The sequence below is a fragment of the Pongo abelii genome, chromosome 7, assembly GCF_028885655.2.
Source record: "Pongo abelii isolate AG06213 chromosome 7, NHGRI_mPonAbe1-v2.0_pri, whole genome shotgun sequence".
NCBI lineage: Eukaryota > Metazoa > Chordata > Mammalia > Primates > Hominidae > Pongo > Pongo abelii.
The window spans coordinates 140,776,251-140,792,174 of NC_071992.2; the positions used below are offsets into that span (position 1 = coordinate 140,776,251).

Sequence of the window (15,924 nt, forward strand, 5' to 3'; positions counted from 1 at the left end):
AAAAAAAAAAAAAAAAAAAAAAGACTCACTTGTAGCTTTGACCTCCTGGGCTGCAATCCTCCTGCCCCAGCCTCCTGAGTAGCAACCTTCCCCACACCCACCCCCCCCGAGTTCAAGTGATTCTCCTGCCTCACCCTCCCGAGTAGCTGGGATTACAGGTGTGCACCACCGTGCCTAGCCAATTTTTGTTTTTAGTGGAGACAGGGTTTCACCATGTTGGCCAGGCTGGTCTTGAACAACTGACCTCAAGAGATCCACCCACCTCAGCGTCCCAAAGTGCTGGGAATACAGGTGTGAGCCACTGTGCCCACCCATAATTTTTAAATTTTTTTTTATAGATAGAGGGTCTCACTATGTTGCCCAGGCTGGTCTTGAACTCTAGGGCTCAAGTGATCCTCTAACCTCAGCCTCCCAAAGGCTGGGATCATAGGCATGAGCCATGGTGCCTGTCCTAGAGCTGAATTTTGAATAGAATCAACTACGTAAAGGCAGAGGAAGTGAGGGCCCCTTAACCTCTTCTCCAAGATAAGCTATTTGTCTCATTGAAACTTTCTCTTGAATCTTACAGTTACCATTGTGTGTTTCCTGTAGGCCCTTCTCCAGATTCTCCAAGTTGTTACCAAGAACCTTTTCACTGGGGCCCAGAATTGACTCACAGTATCCATCCCAATTCCCCTTTCTCTTAAAAAGGAGAAGCTAGAAAACTCAAGTACTAAATTTCCCAGCCTCTCTTGCACAGATAGTGGCCATGTGAACCAGTTCTGGCAAGGAGCTGCAGGCAGAGGTCCCCGGGGAGGGCTTTGGGTCTCTGACCCTGGAGATGTAGCAGCCATCTCTCCAAGCATGCTAAGGCTGGCAGAGCAGCATTGTAGGACTGATTTCTTAAGGGGATCTTTGATCAGCTACACAGCTCTGAAATGTCTATCTCTGAACTTGTCATGTGAAAAAAAAATAAAATAAAATAACCTGCAATCTCACCCCCAAGTCTATTTAAGTCACTGTGGGAATTTTTTTTAACTTACAGGCAAGAAATATTTCTACCTGATATTCTGAGTACTAGATTAACCAAATAAATTAGACATATATAATAGAGGTGAGTAAATAAAAACTGAGTGGGAATGCTCACAGAGCTCATACCAGCCAAAACAGGGCATCTTGAAATCAATTCTTTTTTTCAGATGTTTCATCTGTTAATGCTTCCATCCAGTGAAATAAAAACTTCATTCAGCCTTGAAATTAATTTATCCATGACTCCAAGGACTGCCTTTGGTCTTTTTTTTTTTTTTAATCAAAGTGATAGATACTCAATAATGGGATTCGTTCCCTGAACAGGAATCTAAATCAGGCTGTAGCCATAAAAGCGCAGAAGCTTAGCTACTAGACCACAGGCTGGAGTGTTTTGTTTTGTCTCTTTTCCCTTCTCTCTCTTCTTGCCCTTTCATAAATGTTTTTGGGCCCCAATCATGTGCCAGACACTGTGGCAACCACTGGGAGTAAAATAGCCAACAAATCAAGACTCAATCCCAGACTTCATGGACCTTATACTCTAACGAGAGGGATAGGCATTTATCCAGTAATCACACACCACATACAACATTTCATATAACAACTTGCATTCCAGTAAATGCTGTGAGGAGAGGTTCTCGGGGTGCAATTGGAACCTATGACGGGTTGGCCTGGTCAGGATGGTCAGGGCAGTCTTCCCTGAGAATTTGATGACTTAGCTGCGAGCTGAATGGTGAGTAGGAATTAATGAGTGGCTAAAATGGGGAACAGCTTTCCAGGCTCTGACAGTGTGTGCAAGTGCCATGTGGAGGAATTTGAGGGGCTAAAATGAAGGGTAGGGTGGATGGAGAGGAAAGAGTAAGGGGTGAAGGAATGTTAATTAGGCTGCAGAGTTAAGTGATGGTCAGATCAGGCAGGGGGCAATGTAGGCTATATTAAGAACACCATCCCAACAGCAATGGGATGTCATTGAAGGGTCTAAGCAAAAATGTGACATGGTTAAATATGTGATGTCTTGCAAATTCAGTTTATCAAAATCCTAGTATTCTAAAACATTTAAAAATATACTCAACATATACACTAACCCCTAATATTCCTTCATCTGCCCGCCCTCATTTCCAACAACTTTGGTGACAAGGGATTGTACAAGGAGTTGGCTTCGCATACATAATTCATAGTCAATAAATTTTTTGTTTACGTTCGTGGGAAAAATGCTGGCTCATAGAATTAGTTGACTCAGTTGGGATGTATTCTTCCATTTTCTGGAAAAGTTTATGTACAATTATTATTCTTTCCTTAATGTTTGTTAGAAATCCCCAATGAAGCTATCTGGACCTGGATTTTTTTTCTTTATGGGAAGATTTGTAACTATAAATTCAATTTCTCTAAAAGAGTTTTTTAGGGTATCTATTTCTTGGCTGAGCTTTAGTAGTTTGCATCTTCAAGGAATTTTTCTGTTTTATCTAATTTGTCAAATATACTGATACAAAGTGTTCAAAATGTTCCTTTTAACAACTGTAGAATCTGTAGTGTTATCACCTCTCATTACCGATACTGATAATTTGTCCTCTCTTTCCTGATCAGTCGGCCTAGAGGTTTATCAAACTTAGCTTCTCAAAGAATTAGATTTTGGTTTCATTGATCTTCTCTATTGTATTTCTACTTTTTCTTTCTTTTTTTTTTTTTCTTTTTGAGATGGAGTCTTGTTCTGTCGCCCAGGCTGGAGTACAGTGGTGCGATCTCAGCTCACTGCAACCTCCGCTTCCTGGGTTCAAGCGATTCTCCTGCCTCAGCCTCCCGAGTAGCTGGAATTACAGGTACCCACCCCCAAGCCCAGCTAATTTTTTGTATTTTTAGTAGAGACGGGGTTTCACCATCTTGGCTAGGCTGGTCTTGAACTCCTGACCTCGTGATCCACTCTCCTCTGCCTCCCAGAGTGCTGGGATTATAGGCATGAGCCACCGCGCCTGGCCTACCTTTTGATTTCTGCTCTATTTCTTTTTTTTCTACTTACTTTGGACTAGACCACCACCATTTTTTGCTCCCCACTCTTCTCCTTCAAGGACTGCAATTATACACATGCATTTGGCTGCCTGAAGTTGTCCCACCCTTTACTGATGCTCTATTTATTTTGGTAGGAGGTGTGTGTCTCATTTTGTTCTTTTTTCTGTCTGTTTCAGGGAGGTTCTACTGCTGTGTCTTCAAGTTCACTAATCTTTCTTTCTGCAATATCTAATCTGCCATTAATCTCATCTAACATATTTTTCATCTCATACATTGGAGTTTTCATCTCTAGAAGTTTGATACGGGTCTTTTTATACCTTCATTATCTGTAATATCTTCAGTCTTTCCTCTGGTTTCTTGAATATATGGAATATAATTATAACTTTTAATGTCCTTGTCTAATAATCTTCATCATCTGTAATTTCTGAGTCAGTTTTGACAGAGTGTTTTATTTTTTGTTTGTTTTGAGATGGAGTCTTGCTCTGTTGCCCAGGCTGGAGTGCAGTGGCACAATCTCACTGCAACCTCCACCTCCTGGGTTCAAGCAATTCTTCTGCCTTAGCCTCCTGAATAGCTGGGACTACAGGTATATGTTAATCTCATCTAACATATTTTTCATCTCATACATTGGAGTTTTCATCTCTAGAAGTTTGATACGGGTCTTTTTATACCTTCATTATCTGTAATATCTTCAGTCTTTCCTCTGGTTTCTTGAATATATGGAATATAATTATAACTGTTTTAATGTCCTTGTCTAATAATCTTCATCATCTGTAATTTCTGAGTCAGTTTTGACAGAGTGTTTTATTTTTTGTTTGTTTTGCGATGGAGTCTTGCTCTGTTGCCCAGGCTGGAGTGCAGTGGCACGATCTCACTGCAACCTCCACCTCCTGGGTTCAAGCAATTCTCCTGCCTTAGCCTCCTGAATAGCTGGGACTACAGGTGAGCACCACCACACCCTGCTAATTTTTGTATTTTTAATAGAGACGGGGTTTCGCCATGTTGGCCAGGCTGGTCTCGAACTCCTGACCTCAGGTCATCCACCTACCTCAGCCTCCCGAAGTGCTGGGATTAAAGGTGTGAGCCACTGCACCCAGCCCAGAATGTTTTATTTTTCTTATTATGGGTTGTATTTTTCTGTTGCATGCCTGGTAATTTTTTATTGGATGCCAGCCATTGTGAATTTTACTTTGTAGATTATTTTCATATCCCTAAAACAGTTTGAACTTTCTTCTGGAGTATGATTAAGTTATTTGGACACAGTTTGAATGTTTTTGGGTCTTGCTTTTAAGCTTTGTTAGGTTATTCTAGAGCATTTAGTCGCGGGTTAATTTTTCCCACTATTGAAGCAAGACCTTTCTTAGTACTCTAACTGGTGCCTTGTGAATTAGGATCTTTTCCACTCTTGCTGACGGGATCAGGAATCATTCACCATCCTGTGTGAGCTTTGAGTATTGTTTTCTCTAATCCTTTCTGATGGTTCTTTGCCAAGCCTTTGGTTATTTCCTCTCATGCATGTACTGATCATTATTTAGCTTAATACTTTAGGAGAATGGTCAGCAGATCTCTGGAGTTCTCTGTGTGTCACTCTGTCCTCTCTAGTATTCTACCCTGTGACTCTAGTTGCCTTGGGCTCTCAGGACTCCCACTTATATCTCCTCACCTCACGGAGTCTTCTGGGTTCCCTCTCCCCATGCCAAAGCCTTTCTTCAGGCAGCAAGTTGGAGCAATTTTATTGCTCACCTTGTTTGCATTCCATCTCTCATGGATTACTATCCTTCACTGCCTGTGTCCAATGCCTTCAGGGCCATTGTTTCATATATTTTGCCCATTTAAAAAAAGTATTTGGAAGTTTATAATTACTTTCCACTTAAATTTAGTAGCTGTCACAATCATTGAAGAAATTCACTCTTGCAATAATATACATATGTACTTCATTTGACACAGAATTTCAACATGTAAAGCATATAAGAATTTCTTGCCACAATCATGTTTAGAATGCTTACCTATAAGGTGAATATTAAAATATTAGTAAATACGATTACTTTTTTTCAGATTAGACATGATAAATAACCTGCAAGGTTACTTGACCATTGGTCACACAGAATTTCAGAGAGATCAGAACCAGTGTCAAAATAGGTATTTGTCTTTTTGGCTTTTTAAAGGTCAAGGTTGAATCAAGGGTAAACGAAAATATTGCATGAATATGAAGCTAAAATTGAATTTTATATAACACAACAACAGCATTGGGTAAATAGAGATAGGTAGATAGACAGACTGTCTCAGTTTCTTTTTAATTTTTATTTTTTTAATCGAAGCTTTACACATACATAATTTAAAAACTCAAAGGTAACAAAACCTAATATGAAAAAAGCCCACAACACCATGATGAAGCAGCTGTTCTGCAGCTGTTTTGCCCTCATCCTGTGTGTCTACTTTCAATTCCAAATGGGCTTATATGACCAAAGAGATGCAGGATCTAACCAACATGTACCAACAGGAACCATGAGCATGTGTATGGAACTGGGTCCTGAGGGTGCTGGACAAGAATTAAGTTTGTGTTTATATAGGACAGCAGTACCCATTTATAGTATTGGCTTAGGGTTATGTTAACTCTTCCACACTGCGTCATAATCCAAAGAGATCTAGACCATCTGAACATCCCACATAATGTCACAATGACCTACCACATTGATGACATCATGCTAACTGGGTAAGGTGAATAATAAGCAGCTAGCATACTGTACACTGGAGGATGGAAAATAATCCTTAAGACCCAGCAAGCTGTTAACTCAGTGAAATCTTTAGGGCCCAGTAGGCTGCTTGAATGCCAAGATATCCCCTTCACAGTAAAGGACAAATTATTGCATCTCACCCACTCATTTCACCAAAATTATTCTGCCACCAGGGAAGCACACCAAGCTGTGTAGGCTTCTGTGGGAATTCAGAAGTTGGCAGTACTGTTCTGACTCGTAAACTGGGTGAGATAGAAATCTGCCAGTTTTCAGTGGGATCCATAGCATGTAAAAGTTCTCTAGCAGGTATGGTGTATTTAGCCCTGTTGCACGGACCAATTCAGGATATTCTATGGGACAAGAGTAAATGTGATAAGAAGCCATGAAAGTTGACGGCAAGCTCCAATGGGAGAATCAAGGTCGACTCCTGGCATTCTGTGGCAAGGCTGGGCCATCTGCAGTGCAAAACCCCAAAAACAACTCTATCCATGCTAATGTGCCTTGGTAAGAACAAGTGACATCAAGTTCTTGGTAAGAACATGGTGACATCAAGTGACCATGTAGCCAGAGAGGCCCATCATGAGCTGGGCACAGGCAGGTGGTCAGGCTTCCATGTCATATCTGATTCTTTACCAATGTCCCTTCCTCAGCTTACAATTATGGCCACTTGGGAGGCTCTCATGTCTAGCTTATGGAGGACAAAAAAGCCTGAGCTGAATTCACTGAGTTTTCTTGGAATATAGGTTCAAAACAAAAATGAACTGCTACTGCCCTACAGCCCCACACAGGACTGGCCTTAAAAGACAGCAGTGAGGAGAACCTTCCCAAAAGGCATAATGTGGGGCAGTATTCCTGGTCATCGACTTTGTGTGGAAAGAGTCTTGAAGTAAGAACATACTTTCATGGCAAATAAGTTGGCTAGTTGATCAGGGGTCTGGAATAAGACTGGCATATCAGGGACAAGAAGTCTGGAGAAGCAGAGGAGAAATAGATATGGCACATAAGGAGGGGTTTTTGTATTGTATAACACAATCTTTATCTGCCAGAGACAATCCAACATGTAAGCAGCATTAAATAACCAAGTAGACAGATTTAGCCAGTAAACTTCAGCAGTTGCAGCCATCAGCTCCACCGCCCCCTCCCTCCGCCCCCAGGAATGGCATAGGGGGCTTATGACAAAGTAGTCATCTTGCAGGAATGCAAGTGAGCAAGAGGCCAATAGATAGCCTCCACTTATAAAATAGCCAATCCCCAGGCTGGGTGCGATGGCTCCTGTCTGTAATCCCAGCACTTTGGGAGGCTGAGGTGGGCGGATCACCTGAGGTCTGGAGTTTGAGACCAGCCTGACGAACATGGAGAAACCCCGTCTCTACTAAAAATACAAAATTAGCTGGCCGTGGTGGCGCATGCCTGTAATCCCAGCTACTCACGAGGCTGAGGCAGGAGAATCCCTTGAACCCAGGAGGCAGAGGTTGCAGTGAGCCGAGATGGTGCCACTGCACTCCAGCCTGGGCAACCAGTGAAACTCTGTCTCAAACAAAACAAAACAACAACAACAAAATAGCCACTACCCAATGTTAAACACCAAGTTCCTGATACAGCACCAACCCTCAAGGATACCAAACAGCTACTTGGGCAGCAAGTTGATTTATGTTGGATTCCTTCCATCCTAGAATGGGCAGTGATTCTACTTGACTAGAAACTGCCCATCTGCATGTATGAGTTTGACTTCTTTGCCTGTAAGTTGTTGGCCAGCTCTACTATTCACAGGTTTACAGGTATTTGATCCATCAACATGTATCCTGTGTAATATTGCTTTTGATTTAGGGACCCACTTTACAGCAAAGGAGGTGTATCAGCAGGTACATAACCATGAGATCCACTGGTCCTATCACATACTATACAACCGAGAAAATGCTAGCCTGATGGAATGATGGAAAACCCTTTTGAAGGTGAAACTGAAGCAAAAGCTTGAGGATAATAGCCTGTGAAGATGGAATGACCTTGTCCACCAGGGTACAGTATATACTCTAAATCAACACTCATTTTATGGTGCTGTGTCTCATATATACATAACATGCGTGTTTGGGAATTAAAGGATATAAATAGAATTCCCACTGTGTGGTAGGCTGAATAATGGCCCCCAAATATGTTCAGATCCTAATACCTGGATTCTATGAATATTTTACCTTCATGATAAAAGAGACTTTGTGGATATGACTAAGTTAATGACCTCAAGATACAGAGATTATCCTGGACTATCCAATAGGCCCAATATAATCATAAAGATTCTTACAAGAGAGAGGCAGATTTGCTTAGTAGATGCAATGACTTAGGCAGGAGGATGGGGTGATATGAGTAAGGGGCCATGAGCCAAGAAATGTAGGTAGCCTCTAGAAATTGAAAAAGACAAGGAAACAGACTTTTTCTTGAAGACTTCAGGAAAAACAGTCCTGTTGATACCTTGATTTTACGCTTCCAGAACTGTAAGAAAATAAATTTGTGTTGTTTGAAGCCACTAAGTTTGTAGTGTCATAGCAGTGATAAGAAATTAATATAACCACATACTCTCACTCCCAGTGACCCATGTGGGGAGTTTGAACTTCTCATCCCCACAACTTTGTGAGTCTAGAAGTCCTGATTCCCAAGAGAGGAACCTTTTCATGAAGAGACACAATAATAGATCCTTTAAACTTTAACTTGCTGAGGTTTCCCAGTTCAGGGTCCTTGTGCCAGGAGACCAGCAGGCAAGGAAGAGTCACCGTGTTAGTTGGGGTAATTGAATCCAATCATCAGGAGGAAGTAGCATTATTGCTACACGATGATGGCAGGAAGGAATATACCTGTATTTTACACTCAAGGTATAGTGGTCTCTTGAGACGTCCCAATATCAAGTAAAATGGACAACTTCCAAAACAGCAGGGTAAACATCTCCAAATACTGGCTCCTCTATAAAAGCAATGAGAACACAGACAAAAATGGTCAGTCAACTTTTTCAGAACTCTAGAAAGTAACTAAAAGCTTGAAATAATCTGAGGTGCCTTTATTCGAGAAAAACAGCTAAATCTTGGTAAACAGGGAAGCATTTTAACTTGCCTTATTCCCAGCCCCCACCTCTAATACAATGATAAATAGTAATGGTGACAGTGAGCAACCTTCTTACTCGTAAGTTTAGGGAGAATGCTTCCAGCATGTTTCACCATTAAGTGATATGCTGTCCTTTGTTAAGCAGTATCCAGAGTCCTATTATATTGTTGGCTTATCATGTTTCCCACTGCACTTTAGTGTCACTTTTCTAATGAATCAAGTGACTCTATATGTGTGGAGTTTTTCTAGACTTTCTGTTCTGTTCTGTTCCATGGGTCAGTTTTTCTATTCATGCACCAATACTATTTTGTCTTCATTACTATAGCTTAGAATAGGTCCTGATGTCTCACAGTATAAATCCTTCAACTTTGTTTTTTAAGACTGCCTTAGCTATTCTTGACCTTTTCCAGTTTCTTAGGAATTTTAAAATTGGCTTTTTGATTTTTGGAAACAAGAACCTGCTGAGATTTTTTTTAATTGAGATTACATAGAATCTATAGGTCAACATCTTTACAATACTGAATCTTCCATCTTGAAGCTTTTATTGTATCCAGTTGGGTGTAACTGTGAAATGAGAAGCAATTATCAGAAACCCGGATTACAGGATCCCACCTAAGGTGAAAGGTCCTATGCTTCCCATCAGTGGGATACTATAGCCATCTTCTCTGGGCTCTCTGCTTTGACAGATGTTTTCAACTTAAGTATTACCTGTATTCTTCCTCTCAGCAGTATCTCAGTCCTCAGATTATGCTTGACCATCACCCAAGATTAACATATTTTATCATTCATTCATATTCTAATGTAAATTAAGTCCTACTTAATTATTTCATATAATAATTCGAACTAATATCTTCACAGCACTCCTGAGTCATAAATGGAGTCACTGCAAAGTGCTGTGCGTAGTAACAGGGGTTCCAATGAGTGTATCTCCTACAATTTGTTTACTACATGCTATACTAGGTGTTTAAGATGTATTGTTTTAATTCTTGTAAAAAGCATGAGAACGTACTTGCAGAGGATCAGATCTTAGGCTCTGGAATCAGAAAAATATGAATCAGAAACCTGGCTCTGCCACTACTATTGACTGATTAGTTCTGTGTCCTTGGACAAGTTTGGTGAGGGCTAAATTGGATAGTGCATGTTATGTATTTCATATCTTATCTGGCAATATTCTTTTTCCAAAATGATACTAAAGATTAGACAGCTTAAATACTTTGTCTCAAGACGCAGAACTAGAAAGAGGCAGAAGAGGGCTAGCATACTGCCAAGCACATAGAAAGTACTCAGTAAATGTCTGCTGAATGAACAAACCACAGTCAGTCAGTATATACTCAACATTTACTTCAAATGCCACTATATTCTCTGTTGTTTCCTTTAACTTATGCAACAAACTTACAAAAACTTTTTTTATTTCCCTAGGTTTTTGGGGAACAGGTAGTACTTGGTTACACAAGTAAGTTCTTTAGTGGTGATTTGTGAGATTTTGGTCTACCCATCACCCAAGCAGTATACACTGAACCCAATTTGTGGTCTTTTATCCCTTACCCTCTTCCCACCCTTTACCCGAGTCTCCACATTCTATCGTGTCATTCTTATGCCTTTGCATCTTCACAGCTTAGCTCCCACTTATGAGTGAGAACATACGATGTTTGGTTTTCCATTCCTGAGATACTTCACCTAGAATAATACTCTCCTATCTCATTCAGGTTGCTGTGAATGCCATTAAATCATTCCTTTTTATGGCTGAGTAGTATTCCGTCATATATTTATACCACAGTTTCTTTATCCATTCATTGATTGATAGGCATTTGGGTTGGTTCCACATTTTTGCAATTACGAAGTGTGCTGCTATAAACATGCATGTGCAAGTATCTTTTTCATATAATGACTTCTTTCCCTCTGGGTAGATACCCAGTAGTGGGACTGCTGGATCAAATGGTAATTCTAGTTTTAGTTCTTTAAGGAATCTCCACACTGTTTTCCATAGTGGTTGTACTAGTTTACATTCCCACTTCTACATACACAGTAGTGTAGAAGTAGCAACAACAAACTCTTCCTATTTATTTGGCATCTACAAAACCAGATAATTCAAATAGAATTTTGATGGACACATCTGAATTTAATGAGAAGAGAAAAACCATAAAGTAATTTAGGATAAGAGATCAATTACAGTAATTCCCAGGGTCTAAGAAAAAGTTATGGTATATATTTTCACTGTCAATCCTACCTGCTTTGGTTGGAATGTGTCCCCCAAATTACACATATTGGAAACTTAATCCCTAATATGGCAGTACTGAAAGGTGGGGCCTTTAAGAAGTGATTGGGTCATGAGGGCTGGTGATCCATTCATGGACTAATGGGTTAATAGATTAATGGGTTACTATGAGAGTGGGATTGGTGGCTTTTTTTTTTTTTTGAGACAGAGTCTTGCTGTGTTGCCCAGGCTGGAGTGCAGTGGTGTGATCTCGGCTCACTGCAACCTCTGCCTCCCTGGTTCAAGCGATTCTCCTGCCTCAGCCTCCCACCACGCCAGGCTAATTTTTTGTATTTTTAGTAGAGATGGAGTTTCACCACGTTGGCCAGGCTTGTCTCAAACTCCTGACCTTAGGTGATCCACCCACCTCGGCCTCCCAAAGTGCTGGGATTACAGGCGTGAGCCACCGTGCCTGGCCTGGGACTGGTGGCTTCATAAAAAGAGGAAGAAAGGCCTGAGTGGGCATGCTCAGCCCCCTTGATTCCCTGCGGTCCCCACCAGCAACAAGACTCTCCCCAGATGTGGTCCCTCCACCTTGAAGTTCTCAGCCTCCTCCCTAACTGCAAGAAATGAATTCCTTTTCTTTATAAATTACCCAGTTTCAGGTATTCTGTTATAAACCACAGAATACAGACTAGGACACTACCCTTCCTACCAGTATCCCTATCTTCCACTTGAAGAAAATACATATTAGTAGAAGTGGGGAGTGAAGGGGTTAAATCCAAGTGCATGTTGCCTACTGCTTCCTCCCACTACAGAAGCTAGGGTGCAGATACATGATCCAATAAGCTTGACCAATTGGATGGTGATGTAGTTTGGATCTCCCCTGCAAATCTGATGTTGAGATGTAATTCCCAGTTAGAGGTAGGGCCTGGTGGTGTTTGGGTCATGGGGACTGATCCCTGATGGCTTGGTGCTGTCCTCACCATAGTGAGTTCTCATGAGATCTGATTGTTTAAAAGTGTGTGACACCTCCCACTACCTCCTTGCTCCTGTTTTTGCCATGTGAAGTGCCTGATCCTACTTCACCTTCTGCCATGAGCAGAAGCTTCCTGAGGCCTCCCCAGAAGCAGATGCAGGTACTAGGCTTCCTGTATAGCCTGTAGAACCGTGAGCCAATTAAACTTCTTTTCTTATAAATTACTCAGCCTTAGGTACTTATAGCAATGCAAGAATGGCCTAATATAGGTGGTCTTTCCTGGGACTTGAAATCTTGAGGAATAATGAAAACGACCCCTTAATAAATTCCCTTTTTGCTTAAGATAACCCAGAAGAATCAGTTTCTGTTGTAGGAAACAAAGACTTCATTAATGCAAATGTCAAGAGAAAATTCAAACTAGTTTTTACACATCCTACCTCTAAAAGTTTTGAAAGCTACTAAAAGCCTTTCTGAGCTGTTAAATCTGAAAGATTTATAACAGATTGTTATTTTTGAACACAGGTATTCTATGTATACAGTTTGTGTGTGTATTCACACACACACACACTCATGAACCACACTATTTGTGCAGACTCAATATAAATGTACACCTGAGTTGTGCAACATTCAAATCAATGCAGAAATCAAGCCAAGATTAGATTAGATTCAGTGAATTGTAGCTATTTCTTGGAAACATTACTTTTTTTTGAGACAGGGTCTCACTCTGTCACCCAGGCTAGAGTACAGTGGCGCGATCTTGGCTCACTGCAACCTCTGCTACCCAGGCTCAAGGCAAGCTCAAGTGATCCTCCCACCTCAGCCTCCTGAGCAGCTGGGACCACAGGCGTATGCCACCACACCCAGCTATTTTCTTTTCTCCCAAGACAGAGTCTCACTGTCACCCAGGCTGCAGTGTGGTGGTGCCATCTTGGCTCACTGCAACCTCTGCCTCTCGGGTTTAAGCAATTCTTCTGCCTCAGCCTCCCAAGTAGCTGGGATTACAGGTGACCACCACTACACCTGGCTAATTTTTGTATATTTAATAGACATGGGGTTTTACCATGTCGGCCAGGCTGATCTCGAACTCCTGACCTTATGATCCGCCCGCCTCGGTCTCTCAAAGTGCTGGAATTACAGGTGTGAGCCACCGCGCCCAGCCCACATCCAGCTATTTTTACAATTTTTTGTAAAGATATAGTTTTGCCTTGTTGGCCAGGCTCGTCTTGAACTTCTGGCTCAAGCGATCCACCCTCCTTGGCCTCCCAAAGTGCTGGGATTTCAGGCATGAGCCACCACACCCAGCTGGAAACATCTTTTATCTTAAAAATTCCTAGCATCCTATAAATTACCTTACTATAAATTTAATTTTAACGTAGTATTTTAACACAGTTGCCAGGACCTCATTCAAACCTTCATTTTATAGGTGGAGAAAGAGAGCTCACACAGGGGTGTCCAAGGGAGAGAATACAGTCATGGGTTCTTAGTTTCCGCTTCTGGTTGGGTCAGTAAATACTTCCTCATCCCTCTTTTCCGCTTATCACTAGAAACAGAAACTAAAAACCATGGCTTCAGGCTGTTAACAGCCTAAAACAAAACAGAACAACAACAGTAACAAAATATGGCGGGTTGGACAAGTTTGGCAGAGAGCCTGCTTGGAGAAGTTATGTGAAAAAAAAAAGACTGCCACCACTCCTGAAAGTTCTCGGCCCAAGATGGAATTTAGTCTCAGAAACTCTTACACTAATAAAATTTGTACATCAAATTAAGATCAGGGACAGTTAAAACATTAATAAAGACTGAAGCATTTGTTCATTTAAAAAATTTTATTTAATATTTACATTTACTTTTAAAATGAAAATTAGAGGAAAGCCCATGAACTCATTTTCCATGAACATAATATAATAGTACTCACCTATTTCCTCTACCCAACTTGTGTTTTAGATGAGTCCTTTTGGATCTTTTTCCCCATAATGGCCTTTCTCCTTTTGCTTTACAGTGCAATCAGGGCAGAATAACAGATATGTTGAGTAGCTAATTTATATCTCTGAAGATCTCCATCGAACTCTTAGGTTCTAAGTCTGCACCTTGCCAAGTTTGCTTTCCATTGGGAATTGTCATAACCACAAGGTTATTCCCCAGACATGCAGTTTGAGGAAATTAACCTGGCAGTAGTAAACAGACTGGATTAGAAAAGGTGGCAATCGTAATGAGGATATTGCAATAACTGGGGAAAGCTACAGAAGGATCTTGAGTTAGGATGATGACAGTTACAACAGAAAGGAGACCAGTACAAGAGACGGTTAAAACAGAATGGATACAATTTAGTTGAAGAACTGGCTGTGGGTGAAAAGAAGAAATCAAAGATGCCTGAAGTTGTGAGTTGCAGGTAGCCCTGGGTTTATAATCCTAGTTCTGACTCGTACTATCTTTGGATATACTAGCTGCTGACTACTAACTGAACAAGGTAGTAACCTTGTCATCTTGTAACTTACCTAAGTCTCAGTTTCCTCCTCTATAAAACAAACTACCAAAACAAAGCCGATGAAAAGATTGAAGTAAAATATAAAACCCTTAGCACAGTGCCTAGTATCCATTAAGCAGTAGATAAATGATGGCGGTCATGATTAGGGAGTAGGGTAGAGGATAAGAATAGAAGGTTAAAAACATGAGTAGCAGTAAGGACTTTTGGGTGGGGATTCGATCTTTCTACTACACATCACACATACAAGGGGTTGGAGGGGAGTTTGATAATGTGACTAATAATCCTCCTCCCCTTGGGGGGGATCTTGATAAAGGATAGCCACCCACATGGAGGCCTAATATAAACTGGATTGCAGAATGCACTTGAGCTGGGAGCCCAAGTGGGCCAGGCTTCTTGATTCCTATTTTATCCCCCTTAACCTAGGATAGCTAGGTCTATAGTGCAGACTCAGACCTAACTTACACTTTCATTTGCAGCTGAAGTTTCGGAACAAAGATAAAGATAGCCAGATTATATTAATTACATGGATAGGCAAGAAAGCATGAGCCCTGAGGAGGAAGGAAGGGACTGTCCAGGTGTACTTACCTCTAAGATGAGAAATATCAAAGACAGGAAACCCTAGGTTCTTGCCCTTCAGTCGCTATCTCCTTGCCATTGGTAAAATGCGGCCGATGAATGTCCTCACTTCTGTCCATCTGGGCAGGAGGTGGGAAGGGTAATGTGCAAATGGATGGCAGGAACCTTTTTCTCGGCAGCGCCCACCACACCCAGCCCAGTGCCACGCACCGCAAGCGCTCCATAAACGCACACAGCGTCGCCTCCACCAGGATCTCGGGCGGCCTTCGCGGGATTTCTCCTGGCGTCGGCTTTCAGACTCCCGCGGGTGGGATAAGTCGAGAGGGTGCCATCCTTTGGCTTTTCTTCTCCCAGGCAGCTCTGAACCATGTTTATGAAACGTTTAATGGGCTCTAATAAAACGGCTAATAATTTTGCCCCGCGGAAGCACCGACTGGCTCGCTAAGCCGAGTCTGCGAGGGTGAAGCTGCAACCCCAAGGCCGGAAAGCACGGCTACCGAAAAGCGCATGCGCCACGGGGTGGCACGAAGCTAGAGTAAGCCGAGGAGGTGGGCGGAAACCATGGCAACCATGGGTGATGACGACGTGGGGAGCGTCCCTAGCGCGGGATTATGACGCGGGATTATGACGCAGCCGGTGGGCGCGGACTCTGCGGTTCGCTTGACTGACGGCGCAGCCTCCGGGCCTCGCCACAGCAGCAACGGCAGAGGCCAGCGGGCGAGGTCAAGATGGTGGCTTCGCGGGCGGGGGAGGCGGTGGAGGGAGGAGGAGTCAGACCTTAGCCAGCCGGAAACACCGAAACCCAGAGACCTCTTGGGGAGCCGCCGCCGCCGCCCTCTCGGCCGTCGCTGCCTCCGCCGCC

At 42.2% G+C, this 15,924-nt stretch overlaps 1 protein-coding gene across 3 annotated transcripts in view; it reads left to right on the forward strand.

Moving 5' to 3' along the window:
• TRMT12 (tRNA methyltransferase 12 homolog) overlaps positions 1 to 15,924 on the forward strand; it is a 35,129-nt gene that overhangs the window by 8,412 nt on the left and 10,793 nt on the right. The window contains exon 2 of one of the 3 annotated variants that reach the window (XM_054518814.2): positions 569 to 8,604. The exons of 1 other annotated variant lie outside the window; for it this stretch is intronic. The gene's annotated coding sequence lies outside the window, so the exon portion shown is untranslated. Of the gene's footprint in view, positions 1 to 568; positions 8,605 to 15,924 lie in introns of those variants that run through there. One more of the 3 variants, XM_054518812.2, reaches the window with a different exon arrangement.